General features: G+C 38.5%; 1 long non-coding RNA gene across 1 annotated transcript; it reads left to right on the top strand.

Annotated features, from left to right (window-relative positions):
- Window positions 1–19,035: 19,035 nt before the first annotated feature.
- On the top strand, window positions 19,036–21,503 carry LOC135747142 (uncharacterized). The gene is made up of 4 exons (XR_010531692.2): window positions 19,036–19,063; window positions 19,871–19,942; window positions 20,103–20,168; window positions 20,415–21,503. It is a non-coding gene; the product is annotated as an uncharacterized lncRNA (long non-coding RNA).
- Window positions 21,504–22,041: the final 538 nt, after the last annotated feature.

Raw genomic sequence — 22,041 nt, 5'->3', positions numbered from 1 at the left:
GAGAGGGCAATATAAAGACACGACATCAATGGGGAACAGGTGAACATAATTAATTACGTAAGACACGAGCACATAAGGGAGTAGGGTGAAAGTGACAAGACACTGGGAACACGTGACACAAATACATAATATGAAAACATGTGTTCCCACACAGCACACAATGCTGCCATAATCTTGCCCTCTGAAATAAGACCTGAATCTACACAAAGGTCTGGCAAGACCATGACAGCGACAAGACACTGGGAACACGTGGAAGCCACACATACTATAAGACTCCACATGTTCCCACACAGAACATATTACTGTCATGGTCTTGCCAGGTACTCAGACCAGAGTCTAGTACAAAAGATCTGGCAAGCCCATGACAAGATGAAAGCTGTTTATAAACTTTTTTACTTTAACTGGTAGTTTGGCTACTGAAAAACGGGTGGGATGGACGTTAAACCTAGAGATAAATCCATAATATGATCCAGATGGTAGGAATTAAGGAGTTCTGGATCCAATATCTCATCTCGAGGGGTCCATGATTGTTCCTGTGGGCCGTAACCCTCCCAATAATAATAAAAATAATAATTTGTTACATTTATATATTACATTTATATAGCTTTTCTGTAGCACTCAAGGCGTTTTACGTATTAAAGGGGGATTCTCCTCAACCACCACCAATGTGCAGCACCTGGATAATGCGACGGCAGCCATATTGCACCAGAACGCCCACCACAAACCAACTTATTAGTAGAGAGGAGACTAGTATATGAGGGCATGATAAGTAGGCCAATGGGCAAGATTGGCCAGAATGCTGGGGCACACCCCTACTCTTTATCGAATGACATCCTGTGATTTTTAATGACCACAGTAAGTCAGGACCTCATTTAACATCTCATCTGAAAGACAATGCTTTTTGACAGTATAGTGTCCCCATCACTACACTGGGGTGTAAGGACCCACGCAGACCACAGGGTGAACACCCCCTGCTGGTCTCACTAACACCTCTACTAGCAGCAACCTGGTTTTCCCAAGAGGTTTCTCATCCAAGTTCTGACCAGGCTCAACCCCACTTAGCTTCAGTGGGTAACCAGTCATGGGCTACAGGGTGATTATGGCTCCCAATCAATGAGGTATTTGTGGTGCCCGCCCCAACGTCTGGAGTCCAGAATCTCTGACGGTGTATACTCCATTATCATCCTCAACTGGAGGTAGGGGGTTTCATCAGCCTTACCAGGTTCTGTGTAGGAGGGGAAAGAAACAGGTAAATTATAAGGTTTGAATTGTGGGTGAATCTGACATTCCTGGGACTCATCTTTCTACAGGGAAGACATAACCTGGTGTTCTTAGTGAAAGCCAAACCTTTTGTCCAGGTGCATAATTGGGGGGGGGGGGTGAAAAAGGTGTGCGTCAGAGTGATGGTTATGTCTTCTGATAACTTCCTGTAGATCAGGGGTGTCCAATACGTCGATCGTGATCGACCAGTCGATCAAAAGGCTATTCCGGTAGATCGCAAGTAAACTGTCTATGCTGCGCGATGAGCATCGGAAAACAGAGCCCGAAATTGGCATTATGAGAGTAATTGTGAAACACGCAAGACTTTTTGAGTTGCTGTGCCTTTCTTCTCAAATGTGTTTTTATAAATCTTATGCCTGCCCGCTGCAGCTCAGTCGTCTAACTTCCGAAATTTACCAGGATGCGCATTCTTGCCTTCACGCAGGAGCTGATCCACGCGCATGGTGTGTGTGTATGTGTGAGTGCGAACGAGAGAGAGATACGCTTCTGATACCGCATCTCCGCTATTTTAAGGAATACTCGACATGTACTCAAGGACTTTTTTAACTCCTCAAAAAGAATGGAGTAGCCTAATGGGGACAGCCTTAAATTCAATGTAGAGATATGCAGTATAGTCCTAACACGCATTAAAATTGTTATTAAAAAATTTAACTGTGTTTTTTAGCAGTAGATCTTGTCGGCTTTATAATTTTAAAAGTAGATCTTCACACAAAAAAGTCTGGACGCCCCTGCTGTAGATGGTGGTGAGCTGAGACCCAGACCCTGGAATCAATGGTTAACAGAAGGTACCTCTGACCAGGGGAACATTGGTGGTTGGTAGTGAAGTACACACTGGAATGGAGTGAGGCAGGTGGTCTGTTGACGAAGGTAATTAGTTAATAGTTATGGATGAATCTACAGTAGAAATTTGCAAAACCTAGGAATCGTTGGAGCTCTTTATGGTGTATGGAGTGGGCCATAATAGAATAGATGTGACCTTGTTGTTATCCATGCTGATGACTTCCTCAGATACTACATAACCCAGGAAATGTAAAGATTTCTAATGAAATTCACACTTCTCTGCCTTAAGATTTGATACTCATATAGTTTCTGTTGGCATTCTTCCATAGTAGTTGAATAGATGAGGAGGTCATTGATGTACACTAACACAAATGGAGGTACTCCCTGAGAAAAGTGTGCATAAAATCTTGGAAAACTGAGGGGTCATTTTCTAGGTTGTAAGGCATGACAGAGTATTCAAAGTGGCCAGTAGGGGTGATAATGGCGGTTTTCCACTTATCAACTGAACAATTTCGATGGACACAAATAAGCTTGAAGCAGCAGGGGAAGTGGAGGGGTGAATGTATCCTTGGGTGTGAGAGCTTCCTCTATGTACTTCTTCATGACCTTTGCTCAGGTAGGACAAGCGGATAGATCCTTCCTCTTGGGAGTGGTTCATCAGGCAGAAGATTAATTGCATGGCCGGTGTGGGGTTAGTTGTGAAGCTCTCTTAGGACAGAAAAAATGAAAAACATGAAGGAATATGCATATGCCTTTAGATTGGGACCATTCAATGGATGTAGAGTATACCAGTAACTTGGAGGAGGGTTAATCTTCTTGATGGGAAAAGTGTGGAAAACATCCAGGATAACATTTGGTCACTCAATCTCCTTACCTCTCCTCTGTCCCAAAAGAGCTAGTGGTGATGTAAAATGATATCCGCAGTGGTGTTCTCCAAACCTAGATGATTTTTTTCCTCATGATGGAAAACTACCAGGAGTTAGAGGTCCTGCCATGTATTGGAGAATCTGTTAAAGGGGTCGGCCAGTTATGGAGTGGGTCTGGAAACCCTTCCAGATCTGTTTCAGGGGTACTGAGAGCAATTGGCATAGTTGGAAGGAAATGGAGTTGCCTGCTGACCTAGAGTCGAAGATGGCTGTGTCTGGAACAGAGACATCAGACAAGGTAATGTATAACCGAGAAGTTCATGGTGATAAATGTGTTACTGTTGGTTGTACGACACTTATAGGTCATTGAGGATGAATATGGACAACCACTAATGGACAGCTGCATGGACATTGGAGGGGATGACTCTGCTTGGCGGAGGATTGCTGTGAACGTGATGTTGATCCTGTACAACTCGCATGGGATCTGCCATACGAATGGAATGTGAGATAAAACAACTCCAATCCTAATGCATCATCACATGAATCAAGCTGTAACTTTAAATCAGGGTTTAAACCATTACCATACACAGTCAATAAAACCTTCTCATTCTATCCACTTAAGGTGCTACAGGGGTTCTGAATTTCAAAGCATAGTCATGTACAGACATTTTCCCTTGGCGTAAATGAAAGAGTTTGTCACATAATACTGATTAATTCACTTTGTTCATGGATTCTGGACTTTTTTACAAACAGACCACAGAACGTCAGGGTGGGTAACTATACATCATCCACTCTCACCCTGAATACAGGGGTTCCGCAGGGTTGTGTTCTTAGCCCAGCCCTTTTCACTTTGTTTACACATGACTGTACACCCATCCACTCCTCTAACACTATAGTGAAGTTTGCTGATGACACCACTATAGTGGGGTTGATTTCTGGAAATGACGAGAAGCACTATAGAGAAGAGGTTCAACATCTAGTCGAGTGGTGCTTTGATAATGACCTGGTTTTGAACACCACCAAAACAAAGGAAATTATCACAGACTACAGAAAAACCAGGAAAACAACCCCCTCACCTCTTTATATAAATGGAACAGAGGTTGGACAAGCTACAAACATCAAATTCCTGGGCCTGTATATCACAAATGATCTAACATGGACTGTTAACACACGGTATGTAATAAAAAAAGCTCAACAGAGGCTTTTCTTCCTGAGGAAGCTTAAAAAAGCTAAAAAACCTTCTCAGCTTTTGGAAAATTTCTACAGGAGTACAATAGAAAGCATTCTTTGCCACTGTGTGACAGTGTGGTATACCAGCTGCACTACACAGAATCAAAGAGATCTGGCTCGGATAGTCAAGACCGCACAAAGGATCGTGGGGATCCAGCTTCCCAATCTGGACACGGTTTATGCTAGCCATTTGTTTAAAAGGGCCAGGAACATCATTAAAGATTCAAATCACCCAGGTTATAGACTGTTTGAACCACTTCCATCAGGAAAAAGATACAGAGCAATAAAAACTCGCACAAACAGACTGAGAAATAGTTTCTTTCCCAGAGCGGTAGCATGTATCAGACCCTTTTCCCATACACACACATAGTTGTGGTAGACTCAAAATGACCCAAACGTTGCTTCTATACGTACTGATACTTGACCATATATGTGTTTTTTGCACTGTTATTTTCACTATTTAATTCCACTGCAGATGATGATAGTATTTTGTAGCTATCTATATTACGTGGATCTTGTATTTGTTGTTTTTGATGTTTCTGCTGTTTCGGAGAGCTTCTAAACAAATTTCATTGTATTTTTTATATAATGACAATAAAGCTCTATTCTTCTATTCATACATACTGCTGTCTCCAGCAGGTTTACTGAAAACTTACTTGAAATGGCAATGAAAGAGGCTACTGACTGTGGAGTATGATTATTTTTATCCCAGATGGTTGTGCCCAGTATAAAGCTCGTCTGGTGAGGAGAGAGGTGATAAAGGCGATTTTTGATTTATCTATAGAGAATGGGACAGGTTGCATTTGCAAGTTGCAGAGGTTCAATGTTACGTATCATTTTAATAAACACTTCCCCCAGAAAAGAACGCCCACATGTCAATCAGCGGTCGAGCGAGAACCGAGGATGCTAGAAGTCACAGGCATCGCTTCACGAAGCTTTGTCAGTGGGTACCGTCAACTGTGTGGCTTACCAAATTCTTTTGTGTTCAACAGTATAAAGAAACTCAAACAGGTTTAGATCAACATGAGGGTGAGTAAATGATGACAAAATTTTAATTTTGCGTGAAATATCCCTTTAAAAAAACGGCTTTAATATTCAGTTCAAGGGTCATGTCCTGAAAAGACAAGATTTTTCACCAAAGGCAGAAGCTTCACATTTTGCATTCTGTTAATGAGTCCTATCAACAGGATTAGGAGACAACCAAACAAAATGCAAACAATGAGCACCCTTCTGTTTTGTGTTATGCACTTATTTAATTTTTGCAAGACCAAAATATCAAAATTCAGTACTGCTGAATACGAATTTATGAATGTGTTCATCTTGTGAATGGATCAAAAGTTCTCTAACTTTATTTGTAACTTTATGTCATAGTAGCATTCCTGCTATTTTCTGTATAGGATGTGCTGTGAATGACAAATATCCGGTAAACACCTGTGCTTTGTCTTTTGATCACTGAAACAGGTGAGCTGATGGGAGGAGACGGGTGAGATGGAGGTTAAACCTAGAGATAAATCCATCATAACCCATTTTTCATTTCCAGAAAAAAGACTACTTGCAACCATGAGGGACATCAACAGGTTTAAATCCTTTACCATATTTTTTATTCTGTTATTTTTATATCAAAGTAATATATAAATCGAGTAGTAATAAATGCTATATTAATTTACTAAAAAGAATTAGAAAATGGTTTTATTATTACTATCTGTTAAATATTGTTATCGATTGTTTGTGACTAAAAGTGGTTCAGTGATTTATGTTTAGCCTTGCATAAATGATTATTTTGTCTTTCTGTTATTGTATTATATTCACTGCAACAATCTTATCCACAATTATTTATTAAAATTAACTATTTTTAAATACCGTTTTAGTTTCAGCTCAGCAGTAATGCTCTTTTCTACACTCATTTTGTTTCAGTGTAAGAGAAAAAAGCACACACATACAGTACATACACTTCTATATATACAGCATATAATCACAAATAGCTTCTCATTACTGTTTCTCTGTTTTCACGATACACAGTTCTGGATGAAACTTTAAGTAAATCTGCTTTGGTCAGATTAGTTAATGGAGCCAATGCCTGTTCTGGCAGACTGGAGATTCTTTATAATGGAACATGGAGACCAGTGTGTGCTGCGCAATGGGATTTAACAGATGTGTCTGTGTTGTGTAAAGAACTTGGATGTGGGTGGGCTAGGAAAGCCAAAATAGAAGAAATAGATATGAAGCAACAAGCCTGGACGACTGGTGTCCTCTGTACTGGACATGAATCTACACTGATGGACTGTAAAAAAGACATCTGGGGATCATATTCGTGTGGTGGAACGTATGCTGGAGCTATCTGTGACTGTGAGTACGGTTAAACCATTTTATCACATAAGTAAACACTTAACAGCATAACCATGTGAATTCAGCATAGTACCCTACAGAGTTAACCATGTCTCATTTTTGTTTCCTATCAGCCTATATATATCTGAGAAATGGCATTCATCTTTGCTCTGGAGGAGTGGAGATATATAAAAATAATACATGGGGTACAGTGTGTGATAATGACTGGGATCTGTCAAATGCTGCAGTGGTGTGTAGACATCTGGGCTGTGGAGATGTTATAGAGGCAAAGGGTGGTGCTTATTTTGGAGAAGGTTCCAAAAAATTATGGTTGGATAATGTCAACTGTGATGGTGATGAATCAACCCTGAATACCTGTAATATATCCAGTCCATTGGGTTCGTCTCTCTGTAACCATACAATGGATATTGGAGTCATCTGTCAGTGTAAGTTACAACATGTAATTTGTTTTTGAACATATTGAAATTATATATATGCAGCTGCTGAAAATATTAAAGCCCGGTGCACACTGTGAGATTTCAGCCAGGATTTAGCTGTCTGGGACAAATTTTGAAATCCTAAACGATTTCTGGAATCCCAGGCTAAAATCTGCCGTCTTTGATCGCTAGTTTGACATGTTCACAGACAGCCGATTAATGACCGTTGAGATCAAAATTATCCTCCGACAAAATTCTGGCAGTGTCAGAAATTTTGAGATACAATCCTGCTGTGTGACATCTCCCTACGACAACCGGCAGCTCAATAACCAATAGAAGCACAGAACCCGATGACACAATTAGTGCGGCGACAACAACAAATCAACGCAGACAAATTTAAAAAAGAACCAGGTAGACTGTACAGCAGGAGGAGAAACTTGTGGAGTTATGGAAACAAAAAAGAGTGTTTGTACAACGTGTCATCGTCACTGTACCATGATAGGATAAAAATGAAGCAGCCTGGAGAGAAATCGCGCTGGAAATTCAAATGCCAGGTACTCGTCTCCAGAGCCGGCCCAGCCACTAAACGACACTTGCAATTGCAAAGGGCCCCGTGGCCAGCAGAGGGCCCCATAGAGTCACTGCCAGCTAGTGGTTGAAAAAAAATTATACATCAAAAGTAACATAAAATAAATAAAAAGAAATGGATCTACAGCGCTCTTTATCGGGCATCATAATAAGCACAGTTGTTTTTATTTAGTTCTTTATTATGGCGAGTTCCCCGCTAATCTTGACCCTGACTGACCCTATGATGTCACTCATCACCTGATCATTGTCTGTCAGACTACGCTTGTTTGAGATGCAGCTTGCCTTGCCTGGAATTTAGACGAGCACAGACGGCTGCAGTAAGGGGAGGAGTGAAAAACTGCAGGCAAGCCGCATGAATCTCGCTTTGTTGTGGACTGCAAACATCAGCAATGGAAGAGATCGCGTTCGCGTACTTTATCGCGGATTAAATAGATGCAACTGAAATACCAACAAATGCATTTACATTAAGATGTTTATAAGGAGAATCAACAAAGGTGAACTGTTCATTACTGGAAGGCTACTTAGTAAATGTTGGGATGTAATCTAAGTCTAAATTCGTTTTTGTGTAAAATATAAACAGCTCACAGAACAACTAATCCAACAGCAATACAAAAGTTTAAAGGAATTAATAAAAAATATGAATGTCATAAGTCAAGAACAAGTTGAAAAACGCATCTCGCGCTGATCACCGGTTATGCGCAGATTTAGCTCATATCAAACAAGCATTAACTATTGTTATGCTATTTACGTAAGGGATAATATATAGTGAGGCGGTTGTTATAGCGAATGTTAGCTACTTTTAATCTTGTTTGTGGTGTTTTAGATATTATGGTTAATGTTGTTTATTTGAAAAATTTAAACATTTAAGTGTTCTATTTATTATTTTATATAATATTTTATTTAAATGTTATTCTATTTACTCTATTTCATTCAAATTATATATAGGCTGTTGTTTGTGCCTCTTAAACTCTGGTGTCAATTAAAGATGTTTCTTTGATGGTCAGTGAAAATCACTTTATCAGTCTTTTTATTCAGCAAGTTCATCAGGGTGTGTTCATTGCACTGCACTGTCATTCAGTTTAGTGGTATCATATTTTTCCTGTTAGACATCAAACATGGAACTCAAATCAAGAACTCAAGGGGGCAGTTTCCCTGACAGAAATTAAACTAGTCATGGACTAAAATAAAAGTAGGCTAAGAGCTGTCCAAATTGAAAAAAGCTTGCACTGACATATCTTAAAATACACCTGTGCCCTTTGTTTTGCCTCAAAATGCACACAAATAATGTTTTTAGTAAGGCATGTTTGTAAAAATTGGTTATGTTTTCTAATTAAACTAAGGCCGAGTCCTGTCTTAAGATAATCCCTGTCCGGGACCACCCCAAGGTCTTTTATTGTCATTCTGTAGGCTACATGTTGCCACATAAGAACGTACTCAGGACCAGTAGCGTAAAAAAGATCATTAACATACAGTATACATAGAATAATTAAAAAACATAATTTAAAAGACAAAATAAAAAAATAACATAGTAGATATAATATGTACAGTATAGTTATAAGGTAGTCATTTCTTTTCTTTAGGCCTTACTTAAAACGGTCAAATGGGCCCCCGACCAAATTGTGCTTAGGGCCCCCGAAGGTCTAGGGCCGGCTCTGCTCGTCTCCTTCGTTTTTTCTTCTTTTTATGCTCGAGACAAGTTATGATTAAAATGAACAGTAGATATTGTTTCAGTTTGTTAGCCTTCGCTTCAGCGTGTGTTTTCCCAGCCGTCATCGATCGATGACGTAAAACTGCGGACGCATTTGTTTGCGTGCGTCCGATTTTTAAAAGTCTTTAAACTCGTACAGTCTGACATTGATGGAAACTGAGATCATACATTGTGACATGGACTTAACTACGATATTGATCGCACAGTGTGGCAAGCAACAATCCTAAAGGACTTTTTAAAATCGCACAGTGTATACCGGGTTTAAGAGACCACTCCAGTTTTTCCTAATTATCATTTCTACATGTATTATGAGAATATCTGTTTTGTCCAACAAAAGCAAACCTCATGAGCGACATAAAGTCACCCAACAGCAATGTAATAGACTGAGTGGATACAAAGACAAATTAAATATGTGATTAAAAATCTGTGTTTTTCCATAAACTTGATTTATTTGAAATTTTCCTAAAATACATGTAAAAACATTAGCATTTGTTACTGAAAAATAAAAACACTGTATCTGTTTTGTTATTTGGACTATGTTTCTCCATTTCAATTTTCAGTAATAAATGCACATAAAAATATCATTTTTTAGGAACTTGGGAGACGTGTTGTTGGTAGTTATAATTTTACTTAAACATATACCCAGGCCAGCTGACAGTCTTGCCTGGGCCCGGGACAAGATAATCTTAGAGGGCCCCCCGTCCCCCCTACTTTTTACTGGTAACAAGACATTTGGCATTATCCGATTCAGGACCCACGAATATTGCATTATTATACATTTTATTCAACATTTATATAGTAGTTAAATGTAGTACTGACACTATATACTGAAACAAAATGACTTTTATTTATATAACGTCAACCCCCTCTTTTGAAAACCTCTATTTTCTTTTTTTTTTCTTTTCTGAGCACCGGACTTGTGCTGAGTCTGACCAGATATTTTGAGCGTACTGAAGTTCATATCAAATGACATCATAAAATTTTGATCAGTGGCCAAACCATTTTTGTGTTGGCCGATGGTTTCTTGACCACTATTTCAAGTACAGGAAGAAAACAAATAAAATGTTTTTATGTATCTCAAATATAAGATATTTTTTTCCACAAATATGCCTATTTTCTTTATTTTTTAACAATTGCAGTGTTTCCCACAGGATTTTGAGAGACTGTGGCGGTGATGACGGCGATAAGCATATATGTGGCGTCACTGTGTCGTGTTTTACTCTTTAATCTGTTACATTATATTACATTTTAACACAACTGAATGCTATTTTTACATATAATTTGTTCTGTTGTCTATAAAATAGTGACTAAACAGGACCCAGTAATGACCCATGACCCAGTAACTCCTTGTTTAATCCAATCAGCTCTTTCTTTAACTGCTGCTAAAAATGCGCCCTCATCTGACAAAATCATCATACATTTACATTGAGGCTGTACTGATGTTGCTCTTCTTATTAGTGTTGTTGCGTTATGAGCGCTTTTTTATTTTAAATACGAGTGGTAGTTTTGTTGTATATCGCGTATAGCGCAGACAATTTGTTGCAAATTCATAAATATGAGAGAATACACGGTTTCTGTTACTACAGAACATGTGCATGGGCATACCGCATCATATGTAGGGAGAGAGCTCGAACACAGACTCACACCAGAACGGATATGTGTGGTAATGCTAACCTTTTGTTAAGTCACTCATGATGAACTCTATAAGCCGTCTTCTCTGTCAGTGACATCCGTGACTGTTGACTTTTACGTGAAAAAGAAAGTACACGGAGGAACGCGGAGTTGAGGCACTGCACGCAACGAGAGATGGAGGAGGGAGGAGCGCTGAGCGCTCGCTACAATGAATAAATAGTAAAATTAAAATGTAAATGGTAATCATGACAAATCTATTTGTGGTGGCCAGTGTTGATACTGTGACAGATAAATCAATGTATGGGAAACACTGAATTATTCCATAGGTTCCAGTTCTGGGTGTGCATATACCTATTAATAGTAAATTTAGAAAAACTGAAAATAGTCTTGGAAGTGATGTATGTTTTACTGCTTGACATGCCCTTCACTTTTTCATTTGTATGGCCATTAGCTGTCGTCAGGTTGGTAAACGGCATCAACTTTTGTTCTGGACAAGTGGAGGTTTATCATAATGGAATCTGGGGAACGGTGTGCAATGATGGCTGGGGAATTCAAGATGTTCAAGTGATCTGTAGAGAGCTCGGCTGTGGGTTTCCTCAACTAGGAGCATTTCAAACTCATTATGGACAGACTTCAAAACAAGTATGGATGGATAATGTAAATTGTTCAGGAAAAGAGACATATTTGAGGAACTGTAATTTTAATGGATGGGGTACAAGTTTGTGTAATTCTTCAGAGAACGCTGGAGCCATCTGTACATGTGAGTTACAAAACTTTTGCTTTGAGCAAAAGTAAAGATAAAAACATGTTTTAAATTGGCTTATTTTTGTCTGTGCGGTTATTAGACCCTGTCAGGTTGGTGAATGGCACTGACTCTTGTTCTGGACGAGTGGAGGTTTATCATAATAGTAAATGGGGAACAGTGTGTGATAATGGCTGGGATCTAGCAGACGCTGCAGTGGTTTGTAGAGAGCTGCGCTGTGGCCCTTTTCAAGAGACAGTGGGTGGGGCTTATTTTGGGCGGGGATCAGGACCAGTATGGATGAGTGGTGTCGACTGTGTTGGATCTGAATCTACACTAATTAAATGTAACTCCACTGGTTGGCGCTCAAATAGCTGTGAGCATCAGCAGGATGCTGGAGTCATTTGCAAAGGTGAGATTTCACATCTAAAAAAAAATTTTTGTTGGGTTTGTCTATAAATGGTATTTATAGTTGTTGGGTTAAAACAACCTAACAGTTGAGTTTGTCCATATTTGACCTAACTATGAGTTTAAACAACCCAACATTTTTTTAGAATGTACATGTGGATAACATGAGGAAACAGTTTATCTTATATTAAAAGGTTAAACATCTTTAATGGTCTTTAATGGTGTGTTGTATGTATAAGGTGATGGTAAAGTACTGTTGAGGATTGAGGTGAAGGCTGGAGTCAACCCAAATGATGCTGCATTAAAGAACACACTGTTGGAGGAGGTAAGCGTTTGAGGTCAATGTAACAGTGAACTGTAGACCTTGTGCTTCCATCTGATGGATGTTTATAAAACTCTCGGCTCTATGTTTTCATTCATTTGAATTCATAGATATGGAAGAAGATTAAAGTAAATGAGACCTTCTCACTGAAATGGAAAACTCAATCCAATGGAAAAGTTTTTCAGGAAGTCCCACAGAACCAAACGGTTGTACAACCGTGCAACTGACATGATATAAAATGTCTCATAAATTCCAAATGTCTTATTTAGCCTTTTAGGAAAACAAGGACAAAAATTAACAGAACATGTTTGTTAAAGGGTAACATTTATACTGCATGTAATGTTTTATCTTTCATTCTGATTTATAAGTCAGACTTTAACAAATCTATACATGTAATGTTCACCCTAGCTCTATACACTAGTGACTTTCATGGTCTTCATATGTTTATAGTCTTGATCTATGTTTAGGACTTTAGCATCTTGTAATGCAAGGTTTATTGCTTCTACGCATCAACATCATCAATTATGTAAGAGTAATATCAAGTCAAACTTTAAATGTCTGATGTAGTTTTGTAGTCAAATTCAGTAGAGGTTGAAATCAAAATAGTTTAAATGACATCATCTTTCAGCAGAGAATCACTGTAGAAACTCGGTGTATTTTGAAAAATCTTCAAAGCATTGAATAAAACAACAATGGCATAAAAGTGACAAACTTCAAAAGAAATTGTCTTGTTTCTATTATTTGATATTAAATTGGTCAGTTAATAAGGAATTACATAGTTACACTGTGTATATATATATATATACATACACAGGGTGCGGTTTGCCGGTGGGAATGCGTGGGATTTCCCCCTTTCTGGTCAATATATCCCTGCCTCTGCTTAATTATTTTTATCCCCGATGGGGATAAATGTATCCCCCCTTCAAAGTGATCAGTGCTACTACACTAGAGGCAAGACAGATCACAAAACTTATCACGGATCTGTGGTTTGATTAAAGTCAATTTTATTTTAAAATGCGCTACTTTGGCTTGCTCTGATATAGCTACCACGCAGCCTCTCTGTATTCACCACTCTGCAGACTTGCTCAATGTCCCGCCCACGGCGCTATCTGATTGGTTACACACCCGGTTACACCTCACGAGTAATAGCCTATTAACACTTGCGAGATGGTTGAGGAGCTGTGTGTGTCGAAACGAAGGAAGGCAGCATATTCAGCAGCATATTATTCAGCAGCATATTATTCAGCATATTAATAAAGCGGGAATAAACATCACAATCTGATTATCTGTTTATGATGACAAGGAGAGTTAGTGTCCCAGTCACACCACTGAGAATGGCCGAAGTTACACATATGATAAACGCCAATGAGGCGTTTAGCGAGGCGCGGGCACGTCCAGTTTTGTTACTAACGTAATGCATCTGTCTTTTATATCATTTCACTGTAGCACAGTATCGCAGTGTAACTTAAAGTTAACGTTATTACTTTAAAAGCAGTAATGGTTTAACTTTGCAATCAATTGGTTGTTCAGCAAAGGCTAGCCTAGAGAAGTAGCCTATTAACCGAAGTAAAGTGCTGTAATGTGAACTGTCAATGCGATAGAACAATAAAATCCGAAATGGACCACCCACTGTCAGCGCTAGCCTTCTGATCCAAATAGTTTTGCCATTCATAAATAAGTGTTTGGACATGAGTGGCAATGGCATTATCCATGGTACTGGGAGGGGGATTTAATTATTGCGTGTTTTCTTGTTGTGCATGATCACAGTTCATATGTGTGCGGAAAGATATTAGAGTAAAAATATTGCGTTAGGCTGCTTCATGAGTTAAAAAGAAAAAAGATTTTACAATTCCTTCAAATGCAGTGATGAAGTTCATGTTCTCATTAATTTTTTCTCTTTCGCACAGATTAGGTTTTGAAAGATGATGTCCTGTAGCTCAGGCACGGCCCCACTTTTCAACACGCCCACCTAAAACAATTTTTTAAAAAAAACTACTTTTACTATATTCTAATTTTGTCAAGAATTATAAAAAATTGCCAATAATCTTTAATTCTTCTAAAATAGTCTAAATGTTCAGTTTTAAAACCATTTTAAAAAGCTGGTTATATTTTGATCTTTCTGCGCAAGTTCAGCAGACAGTGAGGTTCGGGTTTGTTCCGATCAGAGCTCGTGAGCGGAGAGCGCATTTCTGAATAACCTATTAGAAATATTTTAATTTGAAATATAAAAAAAATGAATATTATAATGGATTTTTGATAGGTCCAACAATGATTACCAAAATTCTCTCTCATATTGCTCCTTGTAACCATTGAAAACAGTCGAACCAAAAGTCAAATTATTATGGACGGAAGTTAAAAGTGGTGGGTACAAAATGACTCATGACGAAATATGGTGGGTACCGTCACCGAAATCTGCGCCTATGAAAACATCCCCCCTCTGTTTTTTTCACAAATCGCACCCTGTATATATATCTTCTTCACTGGATTTTGTGTGGAAACACACAAAACATGGTACATGGTACATTATATACATATATATAATGTACCATGTTTTGTGTGTTTTCCTTGTCTCGTCACTTTTTACCCGCTCCCTTAAATGTTATTTTTTCACCTGTTCCCTTCATTAGTTCTCCCTATTTAAAGTCCTTGTGCTCTTTGTTCTGTCTGTTATCGTACTGATTTGTTCCTGTCCTGTTCCAGTCGCTAATAAGTCAAGTTTACTGTTGAGTGTAATTCAAGTTAGTCTAGTTTTGTGCAGTTCTTTGTTTAAAGTGCCCATATTATGAAAAACTCACTTTTCTGGGTTTTGGGGTGTTCATTTGTGTCTCTGATGCTCCCACACGCATACAAACTTGGAAAAAAATCCATCCATGCTGTTTTGAGTGAGATACAGGTTTCTGAATGTCCTCTGCCTTGAGTCTCAGATTGCGCGAGTTAAAACTCAGCTCCGTTGTGACGTAACAAACCGCTTCGTCACATTCAGTTTGAATTTTCCCGCCCACCACCCCACTCGCAGGTCTCCACCCACCATGGAGCTAGAGAGAGCACAGAGAGAGCAGTCACTAGATACCCTGTGCTGTCATCATGTCTCATGGAAATAACAGCAATTTGGATATTATCAGAGCCATGGATATGGCTCTGGATATTATGGATTATACTCCCGCCTACTTTTAAAAACAAAGTTTTAACGCGTGGTTATTGGAACCCGGAGTAATCTTATATACAGATTGTTACCGAAATGTGATCTAAACAACAGACTATCACATACTATAACAGACGGTCACTATGTATCTATATTTCACGGATTATACGCATTTGTGGACAAAAATGGTCATTGAATGTATTTTATTGGACTTTCATGGATCATTCACACATCTGAAACAGACTGGATTCGATTCGCGATCGTTGTATCAACAAAAAAGGTAAGATGCACGTTATATTTTGCATGTTGTCATCTTCTGTCACAAAATACTACATTAGAGCATAAATATCTCAAAAAAGAGATCATACATTGATGGTAATCCCGTAAATTATACCTTTTAAATGTATAGTGATGTTAAAATTGTTTAAGTTAGGCTATATAGATATTTTTGCAGGCTAGATAGTTTGCAGGGTGGTTTGGAAAGTTAAAAAAAATATTTAACGGCTTTATTTTACAATTCTACAAGAACTAAGTAATAGTGCTTTGCCAAACTAAAAGTGTTTTGCCAAACTAACCCAGACCGGGCCTTATGGCCCCGGCTTTTCTGACAAGGCTAACCCCCGAGCCTCTAATAACTGTTACGGTCCGGACCTCCCGCTAGCTTCTAGCAATTAGCACCCGGTCCACAAGCAGTATACATCCCCCGCCGGGTCTTAATTTCTGTAATTTGCGCAAATAATGCGTTTGAAAATGTTTTATAACGGGAATATGTTAGCATTGTCCTGGGAAAACGAGTTTATTGTTGAAACTGCTACATCACAATTTACGCTGGAATCTTTGTGTGTCATGATGAGTTTGACACACCGAGACCGGGCCTTACAGCCCCGGCTTTTCTGACGAGGCTTACCCCCGAGCCTCTAATAACTGTAACGGTCCGGACCACCCGCTAGCTTCTAGCAATTAGCACGCGGTCCACAAGCAGTATACATCCCCCGCCGGGTCTTAATTTCTGTAATTTGCGAAAATAATGCGTTTGAAAATGTTTTATAACTGGAATATGTTAGTATTGTCCAGGGAAAACGCGTTTATTGTTGAAACTCCTACATCACAATTTACTTTGGAATCATTGTGTGTCATGAGTTTCTTCTCCTGTAGTGTAACGTTACTTATTAGTGATACTTTTTTGCTTTATTTGTCTGTTGGCAACATAAACCGTTAATAATAATAATAATATATAAAAACAACACAGTATGGTCTGCACTGCTCACGATCCCACTGAGCACGCGCACATGACGTTAGTAGTCAATGTGTTAGTGTCAGTTGTTAAGTCATTCAAGAGTTTCTGTCATTTATTAAGATGTTAAAGTTCCATTGAAGATTTAGCTGAAGACTGCAGTAGATCCAAATGATGCTGGAACCATAAACTAACTAAGGAGGGTGGGGGCTTTTTGCATTTCCATGTTTTTTGCTGCCATCTATCGACAGTTCCTGATACTGTTTGTTTATTAAAGTGAAAGTGACATATTTGCCAATGTATGGTAACCCATACTTGGAATGTGACCTCCGCATTTAACCCATCCAGTGAATAGTGAACACCACAGTCGTGAACACACACACCCGGAGCAGTGGGCAGCTATCACTGCAGCGCCCAGGGAGCAATTGGGGATAAGTTGCTCAAGGGCACCACAGTTACAACCCACCAGTCGTGAGCCTCAAACCGGCAACTCTCGGGTTTCAAGCCTGACTCTCTAACTAGTAGGCTACAACTACCACATTTAATTGCATTTTATGGAAATGAAACAACAATGAATTTCTACCACATCTGGAAAACTCATCCTACAGCCTAAAATGGTTGGCTGGTTTTAGCTGGTTAAGCTGGTGTAGCAGGCTGGTTTTATAGGGGTTTGAAATCAATATTGACTGAATCAGATGTCAAAGATTGAAATCAAACTTTAATCCACATTCTTGTCATTAGATTATGAGACTATAGTTTGGATTTTACAGACTGGGTCACATTTGTGTTAAAATATTGACAGGTTCTTAAACAAGAGATACATGTTATATACTGAGCTCATAAGTTTAAAATTTTTTGCAGAATCTGCAAAATGTTAATAATGATAAAAGTGCTAGGGATTAAGTTAGTAATTTATAAATAAATAGTAATTTTAAGTAATCTACTTTTTGCACACAATGGGCCCTATCATACACCCCGCGCAATGTGCAAGTTTATTTTGCTAGTTTTAACCCGGTTAAATTTTGTGCCCATGGACGTTCTGGTCTGAAAACAAAGTGTGTTCAGGCGTACTGTTGGCATGTTGCTATTTTGAGACAACTAAAAAAGACTATGCCATTGACCAACAAAAACTATGGGGTGCCAATTGTAAAGTGGCGCATACTCAAAATATCAGCAACATTTTGTCACATCAAACAATGTTTTAAAAAACTGGTATTCATTTTTGACTTTCACTTTTTACCACATATACAACAATATTTGTCAACTTTGAGATATTTTAAATAGTTAAATGTAAATATTAAATGTTACATCTAAATGTTAAATCTAAATATAAATGTAAAATCTAAATGTTAAATATGAATATAAATCTAAATGTTAAATATAAATCTAAATGCTAAATCAAAATCTAAATGTAAAATCTAAATGTTAAATATAAATATAAATGTTAAATATAAATCTAAATGTAAAATCTAAATGTTAAATATAAATATAAATGTTGAAATTAAATGTTTCGGGTGAAACTAAATATTTAACTAATATGCAAATTCAAAATGCCGCTACCCGGAAGTGCCAAAATAAAAGCTTGAGGAGGTCAGTGTGTGTGTTTATAGCATCGTGTCAAATAAGTAACGAATAAAAAAACATCTCATTCGAGGAAATTGACTCTTGGACATAGATTATCGTGATAATAACTACTTAAAATAATAATCACGTTTGGAGAAACTGTATTTGAGGAGTAGGCAAGTGTCATTTTTATGAAAGTGCGGGACCTAGGGTGGCCATTCGTGCCAGTTCCGCCGGACACCTCCCGAACATGTTTTCGGTGCGTTCTCCGGAAGTCGCGTTGCTCGACCGCATACGTCATCGAGGTTCTCACATTTCAGTTAAAATACATTAGAAAATTAAGATTTATTTATTTTAAGACAAACACTCATTGTAGTTTCATTCTTACCTTGAAATGTAATGGTTGCATTTCTAAAATTGAACTCGAAATATTAAACCTTGATGACGTATGCGGTCGACCAACGCGACTTCCGGAGAACGCACCCGAAAACATGTTCAGGACGTGTCCGGCGGAACTGGCACGAATGGCCACCCCAGCGGGACCTGTAGCAATAATAGCCAGCCACGAGGGGTCTCATTTTGAATGTTATGTCCTCACTCATCATGTCATCACTCTGTCATGTTCGCATGCTTAATCGCCAGCAAGAGCCTGTATCCCCGCCCGCCCCGACCAGGTACAGTAACCGTTAACGGTACTGTTGTTGTTCAAAATGTCCAACGAATCGGCATTAGCCGAGAGCATCGGCAGAGCCGTCCTGGCGGCTATCCAAAATGTTTCAACAACCGCCTCCGGGCCACCACATCGGTAAGTTTGTTTTCCAAACCACGTAGCATTGGATTTTTGTAAAGGTTAACCTAACTAAACTAGCAAAAGAGATTTGCTACTAGCAACAAATGAACTTTCTATAAACTGTTTCTATAAAGCGTAAAACTCACACGTTTAACGTGAATGACGCAGTAAACTATGGTTTTATTGTGGTAAAAGTGTAGTAACCATGTTTTTTTTGTGTATCGATTACCACCAGCAAAATCATGGTTTTACTACACTAACATGGTTTAACTATGGTTTGGAAAACCATGGTTGTCAAACCCATGGTTATTTTGTGGTTACTACAGTTTTACCACAGTAACCATGGTTTTTGGTTTTAACTGTAGTAAAACCATGGTTAATTTTCGTAAGGGTAAGATTATGTGAAGATTTGCTGAGCAGCAAAGCATGATACATTAGATGATTTAGCATTACAGCTAACGGAGGCTACTTCTCACCTTACAAATTGCACTAAATTGTTGGTCAAATGGAAATCTGCCTCTGTCCTCAGTCAGACATCTCACCTTGGCTTAACTTGCCTGTTGACATTAACTCACAAGATAAAACCATTCTCTGCTTGGCTAGAGAGAGAGAAATGCTGATGGAGGACAGCGGCAGTATGATAAAGACATTTAATTTAATGTGAATAAGGTACCAGAGTCCGTGCATACTGTAAAAAAGCATAAAATGTATTTCTCTTTGTTTCCCTTACCAATCTCAACCATGACTTTTGACTGCTGAGCATGTAAACATTAAAAACACATGAAATATAATGTTACTAATATTTTGCTAATGTCTCTTCAGGTTCCCACCACTTACAATTACACACCGGGGCCAGCCACACCCACCACCTCCACTGGGACATCATACCGCTTGGTATACTTGCATATTCATGTAACCTAGCTGGCTGTTTTTTTTTATTTGTGTGGTGTAATGTTTCAGGATTAGTTCCAATCATGATGGCATATTTTACACAACACTCACATGTGACAAGATAACGTCTTTGGTATTTTGTTTATATTTTAAAACCCCTCAGGGCTCTAGCACCAGCGTTACCACACCTTTACCAGCAACAGACTTTGCTCCAGTGACCTGTCTGTCAGTAAGTACTCATGTTCATATTTGTTTGATTTATTTCTCATTTACCACTCAGTAACTTCTCATCTTTTGATTGTCCATTTTATTTAAACATTCCTTAAATGTATAGTACAAACTATATTTTTCTTTAGTCAGAAAGATATTAAGTGGATGTGAATGCTCATCTGTTATAATGCCTATAATTCTCTTTTGAATAACCCTTTTTTGTTATAGCTACATTCCAAATGTCATATTCTTTGGTGTGTTCTAGAATGACTACCAAGGAAGACATCAGATTTCCAAAGAGGAGCTTGAACATGTTCTTTCACTGAAAACCATCTTTACAGAAGCGGCATCTATTCTTTCAATCTCAAGGCCAACTTTCTACAAGTTACTGCAAGAATAATATCCCAGCATCAACATTTAAGAGCATCAGTGATCAAAAGTTGGATCTTGAAGTGTCACACATAAAAACTGAACACCCAAATGTTGGAGAAGTGATGCTTATGGGGCATCTCCGCTCCAAAAACATTGTGGTTCAAAGACAACGTGTAAGAGATTCACTGCGAAGGATGGACCCAATTGGTGTCCTAGCCAGGAGCAGAACAGCAATAGCTCAGCGAGTATACTCTGTCCCCCATCCAAATTTCATATGGCATGTAGATGGAAATCATTAGTTGATTAGGTGGAAATTAGTTGTTCATGGTGCCATAGACGGCTACAGTAGGATGTTGATGTTTCTTCACTGCTCCAACAATAATCGTGCTGAAACTGTTAAAGACCTCTTTAGTGCAGCTGTTGGACAGTTTGGCAGACCACTGCACATCAGGACTGATCACGGAGGAGAGAACGTTCAGATTTGGGAGGACATGTATGCGAGCAGGGGTGAAGGCTCTGTCTAAACAGGAAGTTCTGAACACAACCAGAGGATAGAGCGTTTTAATCGAGACTTGAACAAAAACTGCAGCCATGTTTATGCACCCATTTTTATGAACTGGAATCCCTGGGTATCCTAGACATTGACAATGCAACAGACCTATTTTGTCTCCATTATGTCTTTCTACCCAGAATCAACCGCACTTTGGAGGAATTCAAAGCTGGATTTAACAATCACTCTATATCATCTGAAGGAAATAGAACACCAGTTCAGCTTTTTACTCTGGACAATGATTTGCCTCATTTTCACAACCCAGAACTCTCAACAGCAGGGGTAGTTTTTTGTTCCTCACCAAACTATCAAAGAGGATTTTCCCAATTGAATGATAGGGATTTGCAAGAACTGAATGATGCAATTAACCCTCTTCAAAATGACAACAACAATGGCAAAACATTGTTTCAGAGAACACAACAGTTTATTTTTGTTAAACTCGTAAATGCGTGACTTCAGGATAACATGGAGAACTGGGTAACACTAGCCTTTTTGTACTTTCAAAAGTACACTCTGAAACAAATATTGATGTTTTGTTGTGCTTCCTGAACTACAAGATTTAAAACCTCTTGCCAGCATATAGATATTTGAAAATTACATGATGGCACATACTTGATGTCAGTGTTAAAAAGGCTACAGACGCACTTTTGCATCTGTTAGTTTTCTGTCAAGTCAAAAGCAATGGTAGTGTGGATAAAAACAAGATGACTCATGTTATGTGAAAGAACAGTAAAATACTTTTTAGGGCTCTACAGATTGTCTACAGACAGTATTGATACATAACTGATTTCCACTACATTGTTCCTGTTTTTTAAATTTGCAAAGTAAAAGTACTCAGTGAAGTAAAACAATATCTGTCAATGTTTTATAATATCTTATATATTACATACATAACTATTGTATTATTATTATGTATCTCTGAGAAGATGGCTGTTCATAAGGTAAGATTTTTCTTGCATTCTGCAGCTAA

Source organism: Paramisgurnus dabryanus, chromosome 1, assembly GCF_030506205.2.
Source record: "Paramisgurnus dabryanus chromosome 1, PD_genome_1.1, whole genome shotgun sequence".
Classification (NCBI taxonomy): Eukaryota; Metazoa; Chordata; class Actinopteri; order Cypriniformes; family Cobitidae; genus Paramisgurnus; species Paramisgurnus dabryanus.
The sequence above is the reverse complement of the archived record's forward strand: the minus strand, read 5'-3'. Positions and strand labels throughout refer to the sequence as shown.